This window comes from Oncorhynchus clarkii, chromosome 32 (genome assembly GCF_045791955.1).
Source record: "Oncorhynchus clarkii lewisi isolate Uvic-CL-2024 chromosome 32, UVic_Ocla_1.0, whole genome shotgun sequence".
Lineage (NCBI taxonomy): Eukaryota > Metazoa > Chordata > Actinopteri > Salmoniformes > Salmonidae > Oncorhynchus > Oncorhynchus clarkii.
Genome location: NC_092178.1, coordinates 16,457,924 through 16,467,441, shown reverse-complemented (window position 1 = coordinate 16,467,441; position 9,518 = coordinate 16,457,924).

Below are 9,518 nucleotides of genomic sequence, written 5' to 3'. Positions count from 1 at the left end.
GGAGTAGCGAGAAGGATCGGAGGACCAATGGCAGCGTGGTAAGTGTCAATAATGTTTAATCAAAACACAACAGAACACTGGAACAAAACAATAAACGTGAATAAACGAAACAGTCCCGTGTGGTAACAAGCACTGACACGGAAGACAAACACCCACAACTCAAAAGGGAAACCAGGCTACCTAAGTATGATTCTCAATCAGGGACAACGATTGACAGCTGCCTCTGATTGAGAACCATACTAGGCGAACACAGAAATCCCAAATTATAGGAAAACGAACATAGACAACCCACCCAACTCACGCCCTGACCATACTAAAACAAAGACATAACAAAGGAACTAAGGTCAGAACGTGACACCATCTGGCTTGTCTTGCTGAATAGTTTGGTGACAGAGCAGTTAGGCCTAAGCCAAATGACTTCTGGCTGTCTCAGGGTGCATCCAAAATGGCACCCTATTCGCTGTATAGTGCCCTGTGGGTCCTGGTCAAAAGTAGTGCACTATGTAAGGAATAGGGTGCAATTGAGGATGCAGCCTTCGGTCTGGCGGATGGCTAATGCTCAAATCTGTATGGGCCACTGTATAGCTGGAAAAACCTTCCTTTGTATTTCATCATCCCAGTGAAAACTTGGCCTGGACCCCCGGTGTGTTTCCCAACAACATGTTTCTTTCACTGTCGGGCCCTGTCCGCTGAGGAGACCAGGGGAGAGCCACGTGAGGGAGACCTGAGCTACAGTATGTGTCTGTGTCTGTGTGGGTGGATGGGTGTGTGTGTGGGTGGGTGGGTGGGTGGATGGATGTGTGTGTGGGTGGGTGGGTGGGTGGAAGTGTGGACATATGTTTGTAAACATCCTGTAAATATTTGTGGCTTTTTCTGTTGTTTTCTATTTTAATATGTGATTTTGTCAATGTAATTTTCCTGCTGCAAAATCAATTGCCTCTTGAGGACATTCAAGTTTTCTGAATCTGAATGCAATTTGTGTGTCTACATGTGTGTACGTGTGTGTGTAATTCTGTGTTTCTGTGTGTTTCTCTGAATGCATTTTAAACTGTATTCTGTAGGTGTATGTACATGTATACACTCCATCAGTAGGGCTGCACTAATGACTTGCTTGTAACAGCACATGTAGAGGACAACAAACAACACTGTTGACACGGCCTATTTTCCTCACACCCCACTGTTGACACGGCCTATTTTCCTCACACCCCACTGTTGACACAGCCTATTTTCCTCACACCCCACTGTTGACACGGCCTGTTTTCCTCACACCCCACTGTTGCTGTATGACATTACATCAGTGGGGGGGTGTGAGGGGTTGTGTGTGTGAGTCAACGTATGTGTGTATGTATGTGTGTGGGAGTGTGTTACAGAATCTGTAGTACGTAGTGGCCGCCCGATAGAGTGTGTCTCTCTAAGGAGATAGATGTGATCAAGGCTGGGGCCCACCACCTGTTGAACAGTAGAATGTCTTGTTTCTTTATCTCTGTCTTTAAACAGGAACTAGCTCATCCTTTCTGACTGCGTACATTGCCAGCGCAGGGACAACGCCAGATGTTCACCAAATCAGTGTGTGAGTGTTCACTATTACGTCAAGTGTTATGATAAGTGGAGGGGTCCTGTCTACATACAACCCAGCCACAGCTCCAGTTTCCAGGGAGTAAACATTAGGACCCTCCATGGTGTGCTGCATCAACAGACAGGAGGCCAAGCAGCTAGTGATGTTGCATAACAGGAAGTGGATCCACATCTAACATATTTCACAGGAGTAGAGAATATAGAATAGCATATGACAAGAAAGGAAACTGGGAGCATTTAAACATTATGTAAAGTGACTGGGTAATTTCTTGTCTTTTTAGGGAAGCAAAAGCTAGAGTGCTCCTCTCTGAACAGAGCTGTTGTAGCATTGGCCAAACCAGACAGAATTCACTCAGTAGCACATAGAGTTGGTTCTGTCCTCTTCACTCCTCTCAGAGCCCCTGTGAAGTTTAAGATGTTTACACACGTTTCACAGTCATTTCTGCCTTCACAGCCCTATAGTCAGGTCACGAGATAAAGTACTGCCTTCACAGCCTTATAGTCAGGTCACGAGATAAAGTACTGCCTTCACAGCCTTATAGTCAGGTCACGAGATAAAGTACTGCCTCCACAGCCTTATAGTCAGGTCACGAGATAAAGTACTGACTTCACAGCCTTATAGTCAGGTCACAAGATAAAGTTCTGCCTTCACAGCCTTATAGTCAGGTCACGAGATAAAGTACTGCCTTGTGAGAGATAGATTTTGAGAAACAGGTCAGCATATCTAGGATGACAATTTCTAAGTAATAGTGTAGGAAAAGTGATTATTCCTCCATGTGTGGGATGAAAACCATGACATTATGATTTGAAGGGTTTATTGGAATTAGAATATGATCATTGACTGTACATACTGTAAAAGGCCACTTCGCCAGACATCACGGTCCTGATAACATGCCGTAGTTATGCATATTTCTGACGGACATTGCTAGATGTGAGAAAACCAAGCTGAGACTCAGCAGTGTGATTCAGAACAGAAGAGGATCTGAGCTAGTTGGGAGCAGGATTTTACATCCTCTACTTCCTGTCATTGGCCCGGTCGTGGGTCACATGTTGAGTGCGTGGGCGAGATAGCTGAGTGAAAGTGGAATGCGTTAAAGAGGCGAGTGCAGACGCCACTGCTGCGGCACACTAACCCTGTATTAACACGGACATGCACACACCCACAAACACACTTACTCACACACACACGCACACACATGTAGTCACGAAGACATATGCATACATGAATGCACGCGCACACACACACACACACACACACACACACACACACCACACACACACACACATGCCATGTCTTGCATCGGGTGTCCAGCACTCAACTCTTGCACACTGTAATACATCACCACTTGATGAATGAAAGTATGCCCCCCAATCAAAGGCTAGCGTAGAAACAGTGTGCCGCCCAATTCCTCTAGCATAGAAACAGCCAAGTGCTCCCTCTCCCTCTCTGTTCCACTGCTTCTCTCTTAAAGTCTACTGTATCTCTCTATGTATACCTTGGGTTTAGCTTGCTCTAATGTGTTTGTGCCAGACCATGTGGAAAGCACCTAAACACTTTAAGGGTGTAATCGAAATCAAGACATCCTCTTACAGAAAGCCTCTAACATCCACTATATATACAATGTTTGTGGACACTCCTTCAAATGAGTGGATTTGGCTATGTCTGCCTCACCCGATGCTGACAGGTGTATAACATCGAGCACACAGTCATACATCCTCCATAGGCAAACAATAGCAGTAGAATGGCCCTACTGAAAAGCTCAGTGACTTACAATATGGCACCATCATTTAAAAAAACAAATGTATTTTTTTATTTAACTAAGCAAGTCAGTTAAGAACAAATTCTTATTTACAATGACAGCCTACACCGGCCGAACCCAGACGACACTGGGACAATTGTGTTCCGCCCTATGGGACTCCCAATCACAGCCAGACCACATGCATTAGACTACTGCGCCACTCGGGTCAGTACGCCAAATTTCTGCCCGGGCTAGAGCTGCCCCGGTCAACTGTAAGAGATGTTATTGTGTTATTAGTAGCACGTAAAAATCATCTGTCCTCGGCAACACTCACTACTGAGTTCCAAAGCGCATTTCAAAGCAACGTCAGCACAATAACTGTTTATCGGGAGCTTCAGGAAATGTGTTTCCAGCAGCCACACACAAGCCTAAGATCACCATGTCCAAGGCCAGTGAGTCAGCTAGTGTGGTCTAAAGTTAGCCGCCATTGAACTCTGGAGCAGTGGAAACGCGTTCTCTGGAGTGATGAATCACACTTCCCCAACTGGCAGTTCGACAGAATAATCAGGTATTGGGTCATGCCAGGAGAACGTTACCTGCCCGATTGCATAGCGTCAACTGTAAAGTTTGGTGGAGGAGGAATTATGGTCTAGGGCTGTTTTTCATGGTTCAGGCTAGGTCCCTTAGTTCCAGTGAAGGGAAATCTTAATGCAACAGCAGACAATGACATTCTAGACAATTCTGTGCTTCCAATTTTGTGGCAACAGTTTGGGGAAGGCCCTTTCCTTTTTCAGCATGACAATGCCCCCTTGCACCATGCGAGGTCCATACAGAAACGGTTTGTCGAGATCGGTGTGGAAGAACTTGACTGGCCTGCACAGAGCCCTGACCTCAACACCACTGAACACCTTTGGGATGAATTTGAACGCAGACTGCGAGCCAGGTCAAATCTCCCAACATCAGTGCCCAACCTCACTAATGCTCTTGTTGCTGAATGGAAGCAAGTCCCCGCAGCAATGTTCCAACATCTAGTGGAAAGCCTTCCCAAAAGAGTGGAAGCTGTTATAGCAGCAAAGGGGGAGACCAACTCCATATTAATGCCCATGATTTTGGAATGAGATGTTCGACGAGCAGGTGTCCACATAATTTTAGTCATGTAATGTATCTGTGAGAAACAACCTCTTCCCTTTTCTTCAGACAGTGAAAGAACCAGAGAGATCAAGTGTGTGTGTATGTGTGTGTGTGTGTGTGTGTGTGTGTGTGTGTGTGTGTGTGTGTGTGTGTGTGTGTGTGAGAGAAAGAGCTCTTCTCGTCTCATGACCACTTTTACACATGACAGAGAGGTGTCTGTCCACCTCTACCCCAGAACGGAGGGATAGGAGGCAGGACTATAAACTGTTTCCGCTCTGACACTTCATCTGACAAGGGCTCTACTATAACAGTCAACTCTTACAAGACTCCTGCTAGGATTTTTAGATGGAGAGAGAAAGGGAGAGTGTGCCTGTGTGTGCGTGTGAGTTTGTGTTAGTCTGTGTCCATGAGAATTTACCGTGAAATGCTTACTTATGAATCCTTTCCCAGCAATGCAGAGTTAAAAAGTAAGAACATTTTTTCAAATTAAAAAATAATATAGTAACACAATAAAATGACAATAACCATCCACTAAATACATTTAAACTACATTTTTCACAATTCCTGACATTTAATCCTAGTAAAAATTCCCTGTCTTAGGTCAGTTAGGATCACCACTTGTCACGTTCTGACCTTTATTTCCTTTGTTTTATATTTATTTAGTATGGTCAGGGCGTGAGTTGGGGTGGGCAGTCTATGTTTGTTTTTCTATGATTTGGGTATTTCTATGTTTCGGCCTAGTATGGTTCTCAATCAGAGGCAGGTGCCATTAGTTGTCTCTGATTGAGAATCATACTTAGGTAGCCTGGGTTTCACTGTGTGTGGGGGGGTGATTGTTCCTGTCTTTGTGGCACCAGATAGGACTGTTTCGGTTTTTTCACATTTCTTGTTTTGTAGATTGTTATATTTTCATCTTTATTAAAGATGTACAAAACTAACCACGCTGCATTTTGGTCCGCCTCTCTTTCACCAGAAGAAAACCGTTACAGAATCACCCACCCCAACAGGACCAAGCGGCGTGGTAACCGGGCAGCAGGAGAAGCAACAGAGGCAGCAGGAGCAGCAGCAGTGGGAGAGGCTGCACTATTTGGAGAAATGGACTTGGGAGGAGATCCTAGACGGGAATGGACCCTGGGCAGAGGCAGGGGAATATTGCCGCCCCAAAGCTGAGCTGGAGGCAGCGAAACCAGAGAGGCGGCATTATGAGGAGCTAGCACGGCAGAGCGGATGGAAGCCCGAGAGTCAGCCCCAAAGGGGGCACACAGGAAGTGTGGCGAAGCCAGGTAGGAGACCTGCGCCAACTTCCTGTGCTTACCGGGGGGAGAGAGAGACCGGGAAGGCACCGTGTTATGCTGTGGAGCGCACGGTGTCCCCAGTGCGGGTGCATAGCCCGGTGCGGTACATACCAGCTCCGCGTATCGGCCGGGCTAGAGTGGGCATCGAGCCAAGTGCCATGAAGCCGGCTCTACGCATCTGGTCTCCAGTGCGTCTCCTTGGGCCAGCTTACATGGCACCAGCCTTGCGCTTGGTGTCCCTGGTTCGCCTGCATAGCCCAGTGCGGGCTATTCCACCTCGCCGCACTGGCAGGGTGACCGGGAGCATTCAACCAGGTAAGGTTGGGCAGGCTCGGTGCTCAAGAGCTCCAGTGCGCCTGCACGGTCCGGTCTATCCGGTACCACCTCCACGCACCAGCCCTCCGGTGGCAGCCCCCCGCACCAGGCTGTCTCTCCGTCTCATCCCTACAGGTGCTCCCGCCTGTCCAGTGCTGCCGGAGTCTCCCGCCTGTCCAGCGCTGCTAGAGCCTTCTTCCTCTCCAGCGCAGCCGGAGTCTCCCGCCTGTTCGGCGCTGCCAGAGCTCCCGCCCCTCAGTCCAGAGGCGCTAGAGCCCCTTAGCCCAAAGGCGCCAGAGCTACTCAGTCCAGCGCTGCCAGAGCCTTCCTCTCCAGCGTTGCCGGAGCTTCCCGTCTGCCCAGCGCCATCAGAGTCGACAGTCTGCCCAGAGCCATCTGAGCTACCCGTCTGCCCAGCGCCGCCAGTGCCGCCAGTCTGCCCAGCGCCGCCAGTGCCGCCAGTCTGCCCAGCGCCGCCAGTGCCGCCAGTCTGCCCAGCGCCGCCTGAGCCACCCGTTGGCCCAGCGCCGGCAGTGCTGCCAGTCTGCCCAGCGCCATCTGAGTCGCCAGTCTGCCCAGCGCCATCTGAGCTACCCGTCTGCCCAGTGCCGTCAGTCTGCAAGGCGCCGCCAGTCTGCCCAGCGCCGCCAGTGCCGCCAGTCTGCCCAGCGCCGCCTGAGCCACCCGTTGGCCCAGCGCCGCCAGTGCTGCCAGTCTGCCCAGCGCCATCTGAGCTACCCGTCTGCCCAGCGCCATCAGAGTCGCCAGTCTGCCCAGCGCCATCTGAGCTACCCGTCTGCCCAGTGCCGCCAGTCTGCAAGGCACCGCCAGTCTGCCCAGCGCCGCCAGTGCCGCCAGTCTGCCCAGCGCCGCCAGTCTGCCCTGCGCCGCCAGTGCCGCCAGTCTGCCCTGCGCCGCCAGTGCCGCCAGTCTGCCAGGGGCCGCCAGTGCCGCCAGTCTGCCAGGGGCCGCCAGTGCCGCCAGTCTGCCAGTGCCGCCAGTCTGCCAGGGGCCGCCAGTCTGCCAGGGGCCGCCAGTCTGCCAGGTGCCGCCAGTCTGCCAGTCGCCGCCTGTGCCGCCAGTCTGCCAGGGGCCGCCAGTGCCGCCAGTCTGCCAGGGGCCGCCAGTCTGCCAGGGGCCGCCAGTCTGCCAGGGGCCGCCAGTGCCGCCAGTCTGCCAGGGGCCGCCAGTGCTGTCAGTCGTCGCCAGTCTGCCAGGGGCCGCCAGTGCCGCCAGTCTGCCAGGGGCCGGCAGTCTGCCAGGGGCCGCCAGTGCCGTCAGTCGCCGCCAGTCTGCCAGGGGCCGCCAGTGCCGCCAGTCTGCCAGGGGCCGGCAGTGCCCGCCAGGTGCCGCCAGTCAGCCAGGGGCCGTCGCCAGTGCCGCCAGTCAGCCAGGGGCCGCCCAGAGGCGCCCGAGCTGCCGCCCCTTTGTCCCGAGCTGCCGCCCCTCTGTCCAGTGGGGTCATTTAGAACGGTCGCCGTGGTTAGGAGGCCACGGAGGCGGACAATAAGGCGGACTAAGACTATGGTGAAGTGGGGTCCGCGTCCCGCGCCAGAGCCGCCACCGCGGACAGACGCCCACCCAGACCCTCCCCTATTAGGTTAAGGTTTTGCGGCCGGAATCCGCACCTTTGGGGGGGGGGGGGGGGGGGGGGGGGGGGGGGGGGGGGGGTGTAGTACTGTCACGTTCTGACACGTTCTGACCTTTATTTCCTTTGTTTTGTCATTATTTAGTATGGTCAGGGCGTGAGTTGGGGTGGGCAGTCTATGTTTGTTTTTCTATGATTTGGGTATTTCTATGTTTCGGCCTAGTATGGTTCTCAATCAGAGGCAGGTGTCATTAGTTGTCTCTGATTGAGAATCATACTTAGGTAGCCTGGGTTTCACTGTGTGTGGGGGGGGGTGATAGGACTGTTTTGTATTTTCACGTTTCTTGTTTTTGTTAGTTTGTTCATGTGAAGTGCTTTATTAAACATGAATCAAAATAACCACGCTGCGCTTTGGTCCGCCTCTCCTTCAAGTCAAGAAAACCGTTACACCACTTTATTTTAAGAATGTGAAATGCCAGAATAATATTTGGGTTATTTATTTCAGCTTTTATTTCTTTCATCAAATCCCAGTGGGTCAGACGTTTACATACACTCAATTAGTATTTGGTGGCACTGCCTTTAAATTGTTTAATTAACTTGCGTCAAACGTTTCGGGTAGCCTTCCACAAGCTTCCCACAATAAATTGGGTGAATTTTGGCCCAATCCACCTGACAGAGCTGGTGTAACTGAGTCAGGTTTGTAGGCCTCCTTGCTCGCACATGCTTTTTCAGTTCTGCCCACACATTTTCTATAGGATTGAGGTCAGGGCTTTGTGATGGCCACTCCAATACCTTGACTTTGTTGTCCTTTTTTGCCACAACTTTGGAAGTATGCTTGGGGTCATTGTCCATTTGGAAGACCCATTTGCCACCAAGTTTTAACTGCCTGACTGATGTCTTGAGATGTTGCTTCAATATATCCACATAATTTACCATCCTTGTGATGCCATCTATTTTGTGAAGTGCACCAGTCCTTCCTGCAGCAAAGTACCCCCACAACATGATGCTGCCACCCCCGTGCTTCACGGTTGGGATAGTGCTCTTCGGCTTGCAAGCCTCCCCCTTTTTCACCCAAACATAACGATGGTCATTATGGCCAAACAATTCTATTTTTGTTTCATTAGACCAGTGGACATTTCTCCAAAAAGTACAATCTTTGTCCCCATGTGCAGTTGCAAACCGTAGTCGGACTGTTTTAAGGCTGTTTTGGGGCAGTGGCTTCTTCCTTGCTGATTGGCCTTTCAGTTTATGTAGATATAGGACTCGTTTTACTGTGGATATGGATACTTTGTACCTGTTTCCTCCAACATCTTCACAAGGACCTTTGCTGTTGTTTTGGAATTGATTTGCACTTTTCACACCAAAGTACGTTCATCTCTAGGAGACAGAACGCATCTCCTTCCTGAGCGGTATGATGGCTGAATGGTCCCATGGTGTTTAGACTTGGTAACTATTGTTTGTACAGATGAATGTGATACCTTCAGGCATTTGGAAATTTCTCCCAAGGATGAACCTGCTATTTTTATTCTGTGGTCTTGGCTGATTTCTTTTGATTTTTCTATGATATCAAGCAAAGAGGCACTTGGTTTGTAGGTAGGGCTTGAAATACATCGGCAGGTACACCTCCAATTGACTCAAAAGATGTCAATTAGCCTGTCAGAAGCTTCTAAAGCCATGACATAATTTTCGGGAATTTTCCAAGCTGTTTAAAGGCACAGTCAATTTAGTGTTTGTAAACTTCTGACCCACTGGAATTGTGACACAGTGAATTATAAGTGAAATAAGCTGTCTGTAAGCAATTGTTGGACAAATGACTTGTGTCATGCACAAAGTAGATGTCCTAACTGACTTGCCAAAACTATAGTTTGTGAACAA